This window comes from Malaya genurostris, chromosome 3 (assembly GCF_030247185.1).
Source record: "Malaya genurostris strain Urasoe2022 chromosome 3, Malgen_1.1, whole genome shotgun sequence".
Taxonomy (NCBI): domain Eukaryota; kingdom Metazoa; phylum Arthropoda; class Insecta; order Diptera; family Culicidae; genus Malaya; species Malaya genurostris.
Window position 1 is genome coordinate 151,980,587 of NC_080572.1, and position 15,658 is coordinate 151,996,244.

Sequence of the window (15,658 nt, forward strand, 5' to 3'; positions counted from 1 at the left end):
AAGGAAAAGTTGAAGGTAGTCGATGACAGCAGAATTAAATTAGATAGGAGGTTTCAGATCAAATGATTCATTCCTGTATGTAGGTTTTGTCAAATGATTCATTGCTTTCGGTAATGTTGATTAGTTTTAAAGCGATTGAATATGGAACTAATTGGATTAATCATTGCATTATTTGAAATCCTGAATGTTGTTGGTAGATGATTTAAATCAAAGTCTGTTGGAGTAATCAGTGAAATGAGATGTAAATGAGACATTGATCTGACAGAACCAGATCAATTGTGGAAGGATTTCTCATAGAAGATAAACTAGCTGGACTATTTGGAAATAAAATTGACTAGAAACTAATGAAGAGTTCATTATGGAGAGCTCGTACTGTTGTAATTGTTTTACGAGAGATTCGTAGCATTTTGATCGATAGCTTGTGCGTTTTACAATCTCATTATATTGATTTACTCATCAACGCATTGAAATTGTTAACATGCCGCATTTTAAACATGAGATGACATGACGGCTGTGCTTATCGTTTTTTGAATAACAGTTAACAAGTACGGCAGCATTACGGTTTTGCTAAATTTTAGGTATATGTACATCTAATGATTTTAAATTGGATTTCATCGCACTTTATAAATTTTTGTCTGACAGGAAATTGGCAATAATTCAACCAACGGGTAGATTTGGAAGATCAGAAGTGAAAATATTATACAAGATTGGAGCTACGCTCGAACCCTCCGGAACACCGGCTCGTACGAGTAGCAATTCAGATTTACAATTCTGATAGCTAACTTGAAGAGTACGATCAATTAAATAATTTTGAATCAATTTGATCAAATAAATAGGAAACTGGAAATCAGACATTTTTGCTATTAAACCTTTGTGCCAAACACTGTCGAATGCTTTTTCTTTGTCTAGAAGAGCAACTCCAGTGGATAGCCCAGAAGATTTATTTGCTTTTATCATGTTCGTTACTCTGACAAGTTGATGAGTAGTTGAATGTTCATGACGAAATTCAAACTGATCTGGTAAAAAATTGAATTCTCATTTATATGAGACATCATTCTCAACAAAATAATTTTTTCAAAAAGTTTACTGTTAGAAGAAAGTAAGATAATTGGTCGATAACTTGATGTTTCTGCTGGGTTTTTATCAGATTTGAGGATAGGAATTACATTAGCGTTTTTCCATCTTTTTGGGAAGTAAGCTAATGAAAAACACTTGTTGAAAATTCTAACCAGGAGTCTCAAGGCAACACCGGGAAGATTTTTAATAAGAATATTAAAAATTCCATCATTACCAGGAGCCTTCATGTTTTTAAGTTTCCTAATAATTGATTTAATTTCATCAAAATTCTTCTCAATAATATCATCTTGTGATAACACTTGGGTTGAAATATGATCATATTTCAGTGAGACTTCATTTTCAATAGGACTCACAACGTTCAAATTAAAATTGTGGACATCAGTCGGTGTTGAACAGTCGTTCGCACCGCACGCGTATAGCTCTTGGCTCCTGGAATTTTTTTTTCTGGCTACCTAGAGTTTCATTGATTCAAGGCTTCAGTCTTTTTCAAGGCTACCTGAATCACTAACCAAGTGACTAAGTGATATTAGAGTGACTAAGTGATACAAAGAGTGATATTAGAGTGACTAAGAAATTAATCAGCCTTTTTTAAGGCTAGCTAGGAGTCTAATCGAAGACTAATTTAGCCTAGTTAATTTAATTTAAAATTTCATTAATTTCAAAAATGCCTGCGTCCAACCGGAAAGGCAACAAGCCTAAGGCTAAAAATAATTCAATACGGAATAAATCACAATCCGTTATTCAACATTTTTCTAATAACATTCTCGATCTTATAGAATCTGAATGTAAAAATAAAAGACAACGGACGGATTTCCCTTCCATTGATCCTATGCCGTCTAACAATATTTACGAGATTCTTCCTGAATCCGATTGTAGCGACATAGAAGAAAATTCTTCAAAAATTCCCAAAATGGACGCTTGTCGTTCTGGGAAGAAACATCAATCTATGCCACCAGTGACGGTGATGATTTCCGACTTCAAAACATTCCGTACTGAGCTTTCTACTTTTCTCCCGGAAGTAAAAGTCTCATTTCAAATCGGACGAAGAGGAGAATGTCGAGTCTTGGTGGATGGATTGGAAGATTACGAACGTCTTATTCGATATTTGTCCGAGAAACTTCATAAATTTTATTCATATGATATAAAATCAGACAGACCCTTCAAGGCTGTCTTGAAAGGATTATCAAATGATCAAAGTATTGATGAAATTAAAAATGAACTAAAAGAATTGCTTGGTTTTGCCCCTTCCCAAGTAATACTTATGAAAAAAAGAGCGAATGGTACTTCTAAACCACGCTCTGGAATTTCCCATGAACTTTACCTAATACACTTCAATCGAAGTGATGTAAACAATTTGAAAACTTTAGAAAAAGTACGTTTCATTTCCCACATTAAAATTCATTGGGAACATTATAAACGGCATAATCGTATTGCAAACTTAACGCAATGTCGTCGTTGCCAAGGCTTCGGTCATGCAACCAAAAATTGTCATATGGATATACGGTGTTTGAATTGTGGTAAATCGCATTCGAAAGACGTTTGTCCAATGAATGAAACCACTGATAAATTTTCATGTTCAAATTGCAATGGAAATCATAAATCCAATTATTTGAAATGTCCTGTCAGGGAAAAAATTTTAAACGCTCGTTCGCTTCGACAACAAGTCAAATCAACGACCTTAAATTTACAGAACATACCTGAAAAAACAGGTACGCCTGCCAATTCATCTTCTAACGAAAACAATTTATTGACAGGTAGATCGACCTCGTCATCATCTTCTTCTAATGTCAGTTATGCTGGTATATTAGGTAGAAATCTATCATCTATTTCTACTAATGTAAATAATCAAAACACAGGACCGCCTTGCAGTTTTTCTTCTAACGAAAACAATTTATTAATAGGTAGACCGGCCAAATCATCTTCTTCTAATGGCAGTCTACCTACAAATATTCCTTCAATGCCATTCGCTTCTTTAAATGAAGTCGATTTAGGCGATATAACTGAAAATAAAATGATCTACCTACAAGATCAACTTTTTCAAATGATCATCCAAATGAATTCGACTTCATCACTTTTTGAAGCATTTCAAATCGGATGGAAATTTGCAAATAATATTATAATGAATTTAAAATTTAACAGTGATGTTAAATAATTATTTGAATATTTTAAATTGGAATGCTCGATCTTTGAAATCGAGTGAAGATGAATTTTATAATTTTCTCAAAGTTCACAAAATTCATATTGCCATTGTGACAGAAACTTTTCTTAAACCAAATGTCAAATTGAAAAGTAATCCACATTATGTGGTTCATCGATTTGACAGGTTTACTGGAATGGGTGGTGGAGTTGCCATTTTTGTCCAACGGCAAATTAAACATCGAATTTTACCTTCTTTCAATACTAAAGTTATTGAAAGCTTAGGAATCGAAGTTGAAACCATTCATGGAATTTATTTCATCGCTGGAGCATATTTGCCATTCCAATGCACCGGCGAACAATTGAATTTCTTTAAAGGCGATTTGCAAAAACTTACAAGATATCGACCGAAATTTTTCGTAATAGGGGACTTAAATGCTAAGCATGTCCAGTGGAATTGTAGGCAAAATAACAGTAATGGTAAAATACTTCATAATCAACTCTCAGCTGGTTACTTCACAGTTCTTCATCCCAGTAATCCTACTTGTTTCTCTTCCGTGAAAAATCCGTCTACAATTGATCTGGTTCTAACAGATCAAAGTCACATTTGTAGTGAACCGATTACTCATGCTGACTTTGACTCAGATCATCTTCCAGTAACATTCAGACTTTCCAACGAAGCTATAATTAATCCAATTAGTTCTATTTTCAACTATCATAGAGCTAATTGGTTGGATTACAGATCTTACATTGAAAATCATGTGGATCATGAAACTATTTTAGAAAATTCTGCGGACATTGACACAGCAATTGATAATTTGAATCATTATATTATCGAAGCTAGAAATCTTTCAGTTCCCAAAGCTCAAACTAAATTAAATTCTCCTATCATCGATGACAATCTTCAACTGCTCATTCGGTTGAAGAATGTTCGTCGACGACAATATCAACGTTCTCGTGATCCTGCTATGAAAAACATAGTTAAGGATTTACAAAAAGAAATTAAACATAGATTTACTCTTTTGCGAAATGAAAATTTCGCTAAAGAAGTTGAACAAATTAAACCATATTCTAAACCTTTCTGGAAACTTTCTAAGGTTCTTAAGAAACCTCAGAAACCAATTCCTGCTCTCAAGGAAGGAAATCAAATACTTCTTACAAATGGTGAAAAAGCTCAAAAACTTGCTCAGCAGTTCGAGAGTGTCCACAATTTTAATTTAAACGTTGTGAGTCCTATTGAAAATGAAGTCTCACTGAAATATGATCATATTTCAACCCAAGTGTTATCACACGATGACATTATTGAGACGAATTTTGATGAAATTAAATCAATTATTAGGAAACTCAAAAACATGAAGGCTCCTGGTAATGATGGAATTTTTAATATTCTTATTAAAAATCTTCCCGATGTTGCCTTGAGACTCCTGGTTAAAATTTTCAACAAGTGTTTTTCATTAGCTTACTTCCCAAAAAGATGGAAAAACGCTAAAGTAATTCCTATCCTAAAACCTGATAAAAACCCAGCAGAAACATCAAGTTATCGCCCAATTAGCTTACTTTCTTCTATCAGTAAACTTTTTGAAAAAATTATCTTGTTGAGAATGATGACTCATATAAATGAGAATTCAATTTTTTTACCAGAGCAGTTTGGATTTCGTCATGAACATTCAACTACTCATCAACTTGTCAGAGTAACGAACATGATAAAATCAAATAAATCTTCTGGGTTATCCACTGGAGTTGCTCTTCTAGACATAGAAAAAGCATTCGACAGTGTTTGGCACAAAGGTTTAATAGCAAAAATGTCTGATTTCCAGTTTCCTATTTATTTGATCAAAATGATTCAAAATTATTTAACTGATCGTACTCTTCAGGTTAGCTATCAGAATTGTAAATCTGAATTGCTACCCGTACGAGCCGGTGTTCCGCAGGGTTCGAGTGTAGCTCCAATCTTGTATAATATTTTCACTTCTGATCTTCCAAATCTACCCGTTGGTTGTCAGAAATCGCTATTCTGTGACGACACAAGTCTGTTAGCCACAGGTAGAAATCTAAGAGTGATCTGCAGTCGCCTACAAAGAAGTTTAAATATTTTCAGTGACTATCTGTCAAAATGGAAAATTAAACCAAATGCAGCAAAAACGCAATTAATTATCTTTCCTCACAAGCCAAGAGCTTCTTTTCTTAAACCAAACAATAGTCACATTCTCAAATTGAATGGCTTGGAATTGACATGGTCTGATCAAGCTAAATACTTAGGTTTAACGTATGACAAAAATCTCACTTTCAAGGATCACATTGAAGGAATCCAGGCAAAGTGTAATAAATATATTAAATGTTTATATCCTCTTATAAACAGAAATTCTAAGCTCTGTCTGAAAAACAAATTGTTAATTTATAAACAAATTTTCAGACCAGCCATGCTTTATGCGGTACCAATTTGGTCAAGCTGTTGTTCCACCAGGAAGAAAACGCTTCAAAGGATTCAGAATAAAATTCTGAAAATGATTCTGAAGCGTCCTCCTGGTTTAGTACAAATGAGTTACACAGACTCACAAATATAGAACCATTAGATGTAATGTCACATAATATTATAAGCAAATTCCGACAAAAATCGATGCAATCTTCAATTGAATCGATTCGCTCTCTGTATTAGTTAGTAAGTTAGTATATAAGTTCCTTTTCCCCATTACACAATACAAGTAGGTTTAGAATTTTCCCTACACAAAAATCTCAGAATTGCGGAAGCAAATAATGTCCTCATGGTAATAACCAAATCATATATATAATAGGGCTGAAAAGTCACCACTTGTGGCTGAACACCCAATTTAAATCTTAATAATTTAATTTTAACTCATATTCCAATAAATAGTTATTTAAAAAAAAAAAAAAATTGTGGACACTCTCGAACTGCTGAGCAAGTTTTTGAGCTTTTTCGTCATTTGTAAGAAGTATTTGATTTCCTTCCTTGAGAGCAGGAATTGGTTTCTAAGATTTTTTAAGAACCTTAGAAAGCTTCCAGAAAGGTTTGGAATATGGTTTAATTTGTTCAACTTCTTTAGCGAAATTTTCATTTCGCAAATGAGTGAATCTATGTTTAATTTCGTTTTGTAAATCTTTAACTATAATTTTCATAGCAGGATCACGACAATGTTGATATTGTCGTCGACGAACATTTTTCAACCGAATGAGCAGTTGAAGATTGTCATCAATGATAGGAGAATTTAATTTAGTTTGAGCTTTGGGAACTGAAAAAGTTCTAGCTTCGATAATATAATTATTCAAATTATCAATTGCTGTGTCGATGTCCGCAGAATTTTCTAAAATAGTTTCATGATCCACATGATTTTCAATGTGAGATCTGTAATACAACCAATTAGCTCTACGATAGTTGAATATAGAACTAATTGGATTAATTAAAGCTTCGTTGAAAAGTCTGAATGTTACAGGAAGATGATCTGAGTCAAAGTCAGCATGTGTAATCGGTTCACTACAAATGTGACTTTGATCTGTTAGAATCAGATCAATTGTAGACGGGTTTTTCACGGAAGAGAAACAAGTCGGATTACTGGGATGAAGAACTGTGAAGTAACCAGCTGAGAGTTGATTATGAAGTATTTTACCATTACTGTTATTTTGCCTACAATTCAACTGCACATGCTTAGCATTTAAGTCCCCTATTACGAAAAATTTCGATCGATATCTTGTGAGTTTTTGCAAATCGCCTTTAATGAAATTTAATTGTTCGCCGGTGCATTGGAATGGCAAATATGCTCCAGCGATGAAAAAAAATCCTGAATGGTTTCAACTTCGATTCCCAAGCTTTCAATAAATTTAGTATTGAAAGAAGGTAAAATTCGATGTTTAACTTGCCGTTGGACAAAAATGGCAACTCCACCACCCATTCCAGTAAACCTGTCAAATCGATGAACCCCATAATGTGGATTACTTTTCAATTTGACATTTGGTTTAAGAAAAGTTTCTGTCACAATGGCAATATGGATTTTGTGAACTTTGAGAAAATTATAAAATTCATCTTCACTCGATTTTAAAGATCGAGCATTCCAATTTAAAATATTCAAATAATTATTTAACATCACTGTTAAATTTTTAATTCATTATAATATTATTTGCAAATTGCCATCCGATTTGAAATGCTTCAAAAAGTGATGAAGTCAAGGTAGATCATTTTATTTTCAGTTATATAGCCTAAATCAACTTCATTTAAAGAAGCGAATGGCATTGAAGAAATATTTGTAGGTAGACTGCCATTAGAAGAAGATGATATGGCCGATCTACTTATTAATAACTTGTTTTCGTTAGAAGATGGACTGCAAGGCGGTCCTGTGTTCTGATTATTTACATTAGAAGAATTAAGTGGTAGGTTTCTACCTGTTATACTAGCATAACTGACATTAAAAGAAGATGATGACGTGGTCGATCTACCTGTCAATAAATTGTTTTCGTTAGAAGACGAATTGGAAGGTGTACCTGGTTTTTGTTTTACATTCGTCTCTTAGAAGATTTAGGCGTGGCATTTGCATCATTTTTTTTTGATATTCAGGTATGTTCTGTAAATTTAAGGTCGTTGATTTGACTTGTTGTCTAAGCGAACAAGCGTTTAAAAATTTTTTCCTGACAGGACATTTCAAATAATTGGATTTATGATTTCCATTGCAATTTGAACATGAAAATTTATCAGTGGTTTCATTCATTGGACAAACGTCTTTCGAATGCGATTTACTACAATTCAAACACCGTATATCCATATGACAAATTTTGGTTCCATGGCCGAAGCCTTGGCAACGACGACATTGCGTTAAGTTTGCAACACGATTATGCCGTTTATAATGTTCCTAATAAATTTTAATGTGGGAAATGAAACGTACTTTTTCTAAAGTTTTCAAATTGTTTACATCACTTCGATTGAAGTGTATTAGGTAAAGTGCATGGGAAATTTCAGAGCGTGGTTTAGATGTACCATTCGCTCTTTTTTTCATAAGTATTTCTTGGGAAAGGGCAAAACCAAGCAATTCTTTTAGTTCATTTTTAATTTCATCAGTACTTTGATCATTTGATAAGCCTTTCAAGACAGCCTTGAAGGGTCTGTCTTATTTAATATCACATGAAAAGAAATTATGAAGTTTCTCGGACAAATATCGAATAAGACGTTCGTAATCTTCCAATCCATCAACCAAGACTCGACATTCTCCTCTTCGTCCGATTTGAAATGAGACTTTTACTTCCGGGAGAAAAGTGGAAAGCTCATGCGGAATGCTTTGAAGTCGGAAATCATCACCGTCACTGGTGGCATAGATTGATGCTTCTTCCCAGAACGACAAGCGTCCATTTTAGGAATTTTTGAAGAATTTTCTTCTATGTCGCTACAATCGGAAATCCGTTCGTTGTCTTTTATTTTTACATTCAGATTCTATAAGATCGTGAATGTTATTAGAAAAATGTTGAATAACGGATTGTGATTTATTCCATATTGAATTATTTTTAGCCTTAGGCTTGTTGCCTTTCCGGTTGGACGCAGGCATTTTTGAAATTAATGAAATTTTAAATTAAATTAACTAGGCTTAATTAGTCTTCGATTAGACTCCCAGTTTGGAAAAGTCTTGATAAAGACTAATTAGTTCGAAGAATAGTTCTTTGTATAGCCTTGAGAAAGGCTGACTAATTCTTAGTCTTTAAAAAGACTGTTAGAGATTCAGGTAGCCTTGAAAAAGACTGAAGCCTTGAATCAATGAAACTTTAGGTAGCCAGAAAAAATTTCCAGGAGCCAAGAGCTATACGCGTGCGGTGCGAACGACTGTTTGACACCGACTGACATAGATTGTTGTTGGTTTGGCAAAACGACAAGTGTCCATTTCAGGAATTTTAAAAGAACCTTGTACTGTGTCGCAAAAATTTCATTTGAAAGAATATCGTATATTTTGTTAGATGGAATCGGTTTTATAGGAGTCGAGTTGTTTCTTATTGATTCATGTTCATTCTTAGATATACCAAAAATAATAAAAACAGTCATGCGCGCTTAATTCAAACCGTTTACTTGTAATCTAAAATTATAGATGACTAAAAAACGACTTTTTCTTTTCTTGTATGCACTTGTAATAATGAATACTTCCTATTTATATATCGAGGTATCCGAGCAATACTTCAACCCCCAACTATCAGCTCTATTATAAAGTTTTTGTTTTGACGGACATGGACTGAAATCAGCAATCCACTTACCACCCTGACATCTGGGTGGCCAGTCAATATCACCGCGATATTTTGTCGTGAATACGACTTACTTTACTATGGGGTGCCTTTTCAAAATTTACCCTCTGAGAGAGTGATAAGTTTTTGATCGTGAATATCTATTGTTGTATCTAATGAATCAACATAATTCTTGCGACATGCCATCGGAAATATGATCACAATTTTATGATAAAATTTTCAGTTTTGTGACATAGTCTCAAATAATTCAAAATTAAACTTTTCTGAAATGTTTGGTATAAACGAGTATCAAAGAGGATAATTCATAAGGCGCGTTTGCCTTTCTCGTATTTTTAAAGCTCATAGCTCAGTGATCTGTGAAAGGATTTATATAATCTAACTACCAATAGAATCGAAATTTTTCAATTTAAACGTGTATAGCAAAAGCATTGAAGTATTTCAATAGTACACTATTGAAAAACCTGTCTCATTTGATCCATGTCAACACCAGCCAATCAGAACGCGTTCTAAGGAAGAGAACAAAATATCTGCTGCTGTACAACAAATCGTCCGGGAAAAATTTTCCGAAAAGTGGTGAATATCGCAGTGAGTTCCTCAATTTGGTCCTTGTGAATGCTAGAAACGAATCCCTACAACATATTGATAGTTTCTTTCAATGAATTATGCAAATCCGAAATGAAATAATCGACATTAAAATTCTGTATGCGGCTATTTTTATAGCCGTTAGGACCGCCCATTAGTGAAAAAGCTACAAACGAAATCACATAAAAGGAAATCTCTTAACAAAAATTCAATCAGTTTGGATTCTATCGCCACTGCGAACAGATGTGTTTTGTGTCGTCTGCACAGCTAGTTTCGCTTTCGACAAGAGCGATTACGTCACAGCTGCCAGTCATTAGCATTGGGAAAAACAACGGTGGAGAGCATTGCACAAAATCAGCCATTCTAATGGCTCTAAAAGTTTTCTAAAGAACTATTAGGATTTGTTGTTCGCAAACCGTAGGGAAATATCCTCAGTTTACTGCAAATCAAGAACAGTTTGCTTAGATTTGTGCACTTTTCGCTGTGTGAAATTCACAGTAATCGAGATCAAGTGAAGCCTTTTTTCGCGAAAAATGTTCCAGAGTTTAATGTCGTAGAGAATTACGCAATTTGACTCTTCTGAATGCTGGAAACGAATCCCTACAGCATATTGATAGTTTCTTTCAATAAATTATGCAAATCCGAAATGATATAATCGACATTAAAATTCTATATGCGGCTATTTTTATAGCCGTTAGGACCGCCCATTTGTGAAAAGGCTACAAACGAAAACAGGTAGAAACAAGCCTCTCAACAAAACTTGAATTAGTTTGGATTGTATCGCCACTGCGAGCAGATGTGTTTTGTGTCGTCTGCACAATTAGTTTCGCTTTCGACAAGAGCGATGACGTCACAGCTGCCAGTCATTAGCATTGGTGAAAAAACAACGGTGGAGAGCATTGCACAAAATCAGCCGTTATAATGGCTCTAAAAGTTTTCTAAAGAACTATTAGGACTTGTTGTTCGCAAATCGTAGGGAAATATCCTCAGTTTACTGCAAATCTAGAACAGTTTGGTTAGATTTGTGCACATTTCGCTGTGTGAAACTCACAGTAAACGAGATCAAGTGAAGCCTTCTTTGTTTTTGCGAAAAATGTTCCAGAGTATAATGTCGTAGAGAATTACGCAATTTGACCTTTCTGAATGCTAGAAACGAGTCCCTTCAGCATATTGATAGTTTGTTACAATAAATTATGCAAATCTGAAATGAAATAATCAACATTAAAATTCTGAATGCGGCTATTTTTATAGCCGTTAGGACCGCCCATTATTGAAAAAGTTACACACGAAATCAGGTAGAAACAAGCCTCTAAACAAAAAGTGAAGCCTTCTTTGTTTTTGCGAAAAATGTGCAAAGGGGAATGCTTGCATAATTCATACAATTGATCAACTGATATTCGGAAGTGTTAAGGAACATGTAAGTTGTTTTCGTATTCACGACATCCAGTTATGTCTCTGACATTACCCACCCGCCTTTTTTCCGATATGCACTTTGGAGTTAACACAATGGAATGACTGTTATGTAATGTGTCACTATTTCGGCGCGTTGTTTCGGTGTGAAATGATCCATGGCAAAAATTGAACTGAGTTGACATTTCTGAAACATATGATGCAATCGCTTGGTTGGTAAATGTGAAAGTTAAAGAGTGTATCGAAAATAGGCCAATTGAGAGTGGTTTTGGCATAGTGAGCCGTCGCTAAATCCAACCAAAACAGTGGAGGTGTACTATGCTTCTTAAATAAAGGCAGCAATCTCTTATAGAGACACTCAGATCGATAGATTTTTGCATTTATAGTTCCGGTAGTGTAAAAAATGGTTGACTCCAAACCATAGGAACATATTGTTCGCCATAACAGTACCTTTCGACCGAATTTCTCCACTTGAATCGAACTGTCCGCATCGCTCACATCCTCCCCAATGACGACAGTAAAGTATTGTGGACCTGGAAGGGTTTTTGAGTCCTCCTTCACATAAGTCTCATCGTCCATCAAAACGCATGCATCCGGACACTGCTGCAACAGCCCTAAAATTTTATCATAGATCAAGATAAGGCCGAAATCATATCAAAAGATCTTTCAATAACATAATTCACTATAGCGTAGCTAGTACAGATAGTATATCAGGGAAATTTTTACATTACTCACGGAAGCCAATTTCAACATATTGCATCAGTCAGTAAAAAAAGTACCACGAAGCGAGAAAAACATGTCCAGGCAAGTTAATTCATGATGTACCCAAGCGACACGATCGTGCGGCAATGATATATATATTCATAGCAATGAAAATATGTATATTAAGTATAAGTGGACGTTAGTTGTTAACCCAAGAATGCCCAGTATGGGTAATTTAGAACACCTTTACGTAAAACGACAGAGAGTTAGCAGTGAATTCCAGATATATATATATATATATATATATATATATATATATATATATATATATATATATATATATATATATATATATATATATATATATATATATATATATATATATATATATATATATATATATATATATATATATATATAAGAGTAACTGTCGCATGTTGAAAGTTAAATCTGATAGGTTAGGAACAAATCTTCCTAAGAAGTTGATCAACCCCAACAGCGATTTAAGGTCCGAAACGGATACTGGTGGTTGTAGATTACGTATAGCCTCCAGCTTGGCATGGGTGATATGAATCCCATTTTCTGAGATGTGGTATCCAAGAAAATCGAGGTTGTTTGTCCCGATTATCGATTTTTGTGTGTTTACTTTCATGTTCATTGTTTTTATACGAGTCATTACTTCTCGCAGTGCGGTATCATGGGCCTCTTCCGTTTCACCGTGTACTAATAGATCATCCATATAACAACTAACCCTTTTACTCTGCGGAATACGTTTTCCATTTAACGCTGGAACAACTCCGGTGCCCATTGTATGCCGAACATGAGCCTACAAACACGATAAACGCCACTCCTGGCTACAAACGTTGTTATAGCACGACTAACAGGGTGTAATTCAAAGTGATAGTAAGCTGATTCGAGATCAATTATAGACATTTTCGCTACTTTCGTTATTGTGGCCATTGCACTGTCGATATTTGGCATAGGATAATTTTCTCGCATTATCGCCTTATTGGCCGCCCTCATATCAACATACAGTCTGATTTTTCCGTCACTTTTCCGAATAGGTACCAAAGATGACACCCGCGTCAATGGGCCTTCAGCTCTTTCAATAATCTTTATTTTGAGCAGATTATAAATTGCTTCCTCCACATCTGCTTCCATGGCAATCGGGAATCTTCTAACGGCCTGTACAACTGGCTGAATAGTTTTATCTACTTGTATGTTTAATAACACGTTCGGAACTCTTGGAAATTCATCCATGCCAGTTGCTTGAGTGATCGCCATTTGATTTACATTTTATCCGATCTTCAATACTCCAAGTGCAAATGCTGTACCTTTGCTCAAAAGGTTCACTTGGCCTTCTGGAGCCACTAACACATGTGTCCAAATACCGGTATCTTCTTCAGGAATTTTTACTTCCGTTTCAAACACTCTGCTAAAATTAATTTTTTTAAACGTAACTCGTTTGCACATAGTAGTTTCTCCCCGAAGCGAGGGCTTTGTTTCGTACGACTCTATCATGTCTATTCTGGTACATAGCAACTCCGGTACACTAACACTCACAGCACGTAGCTATTTCCTCTGGTTTTGCACGAAGCTATTTTTTCCTGCTCTAGTACTCACACAGCACGTAGCTATCTCCTCTGCTCTTGCACGAAGCTATTACTATTTCATCCAAATTTTCAGCACGGAGCTGTTTTTTTTTCATTCAGCCATTTTTAAAATTGGCTTGGCTAAACACTCTATACTTAGCGATGTTCGAAGATAAGCTATTCTTTTCGACTCTTTAATTGGCCTATAGTTCCTTAACTATTTCCAACTTGAGTCTCTTACCTATTTTCATCCTCGTCGCCATTGTAAATTCCTTGCTTATCCGGTTGTCGTGGCTTACACGTCCGCTTCTGTCAAGTGTCGCCTCCCTTCTCCCGATACCAGCGAAGTCCTTCCAGTGTAGCCAGTAACAACGATTTCGACAGAAAATAAAGTGATAACTTTACGTGACTAACACATCGTTACAATTATGTCTACGTTTTCTATAATTATCTCGGTTTGGCAGCTTATGTTATTGGTTTTCGTTTTACTACGTGTATTTTCTTCAGTTTGGCACCCTATTTCGGTTACCACTGGATATTGATTTGATAAAAACACACTGTGTGATAATACTTTTCCGCTGTTATTTTACTGTCTGCTCGTTGCGTCGTAGTTCACTAATAAATCCTAACTATAAAATTTAAATGTAAACTCACCTCATTACAATTTTCTTCATTTTAAATACACTCGCGGTAAAACACAACACCTCTTCTCGAATAGCGTTTCGTATTTAAAAAAATGTTCTCTTTTAAAAATAATACCGCTGTCACCAAATTCAACAACTAACCTGAGCGGCGAGAGGGGTATTTTATATATCATCACGAAATGTCATTTATTGTTTCTAACGAAAGTCTGTGTTGAACTTATTCGAATCACTTATATTCATTTCCACTTTCAATTGATTTTCGCTATAATACAATAACTTCCCTAAAGCATTAGCATTAGCATTAGAGACCGCCCGTGTGTTGCTACTCCGTTAATGATCTGGACCAATTGAGATTGCAAAATGATTTTCTGAAGCAACATGTTTGGGAATAACACATTGTTTCACACTGTGCAAACTGTATTGAACCATGCATGCTGATCAATACCGACGCCGGCCACGTCCGAATGCAGATCTACTTGGGAGGAAAGGATTGTTAGTTCGATGCATGTTGCTACTAAGAACCGAGGAATCCTCTGCATTCCCACATGCATCACAGGAGAGGATACTTTGTTAGTAAATGTTTTAATAATGCTATCATGTGTTCATTGCTCTGGGTAGCCGGCTACCAAGAATGTTTTAAAGTATTATCGTTTTATGTGTTACTTTGTGCTGGCAATATAATGCACGAAACAGTCAATCTCCGAAATTGACAAAACTCCGGACAGCCGGCTGTCGAGTATGCAGTCACTCGTTTATGCATCTACCTTTCGCGTTTTTTTTAGTCATGCAAAAAAACACATTCGGATTGATAAAAAAAAGGTATCATCTCACTGCTAGGTGGATTAAGCACGTTTTTATAAATGAAACTACGTGATCCAAAATAAACGAGCGAATAGGATTTAGACAAAAAAGTTTATTCATTGCATTGAAATATTCTAAACAGTTATTATAAAATCATTTTAAATCACCAAACAAAGGTCAACAGATTTCACACGCGTCTTGATTCTTTATTATTTCCGCTTTATTATTTTAATTATTTATTTCAATTATTAATTGGTTATATTAGTTAGTCTGGGCAGCCGGCTACCGAGAAAAATATTAAATTTCTGTTTGAAATATTAATATCAAGTGTTTTGCCTTTCTCATATAGAAAGGTTATGCAATCACTTGAAAAACCGACTAGTGAAAATTGGCCCGGAGGGCCAAGTGTCATATACCATTCGACTCAGTTCTTCGAGCTGAGCAATGTCTCTGTGTGTGTGTGTGTGTGTGTGTGTGTGTGTGTGTGTG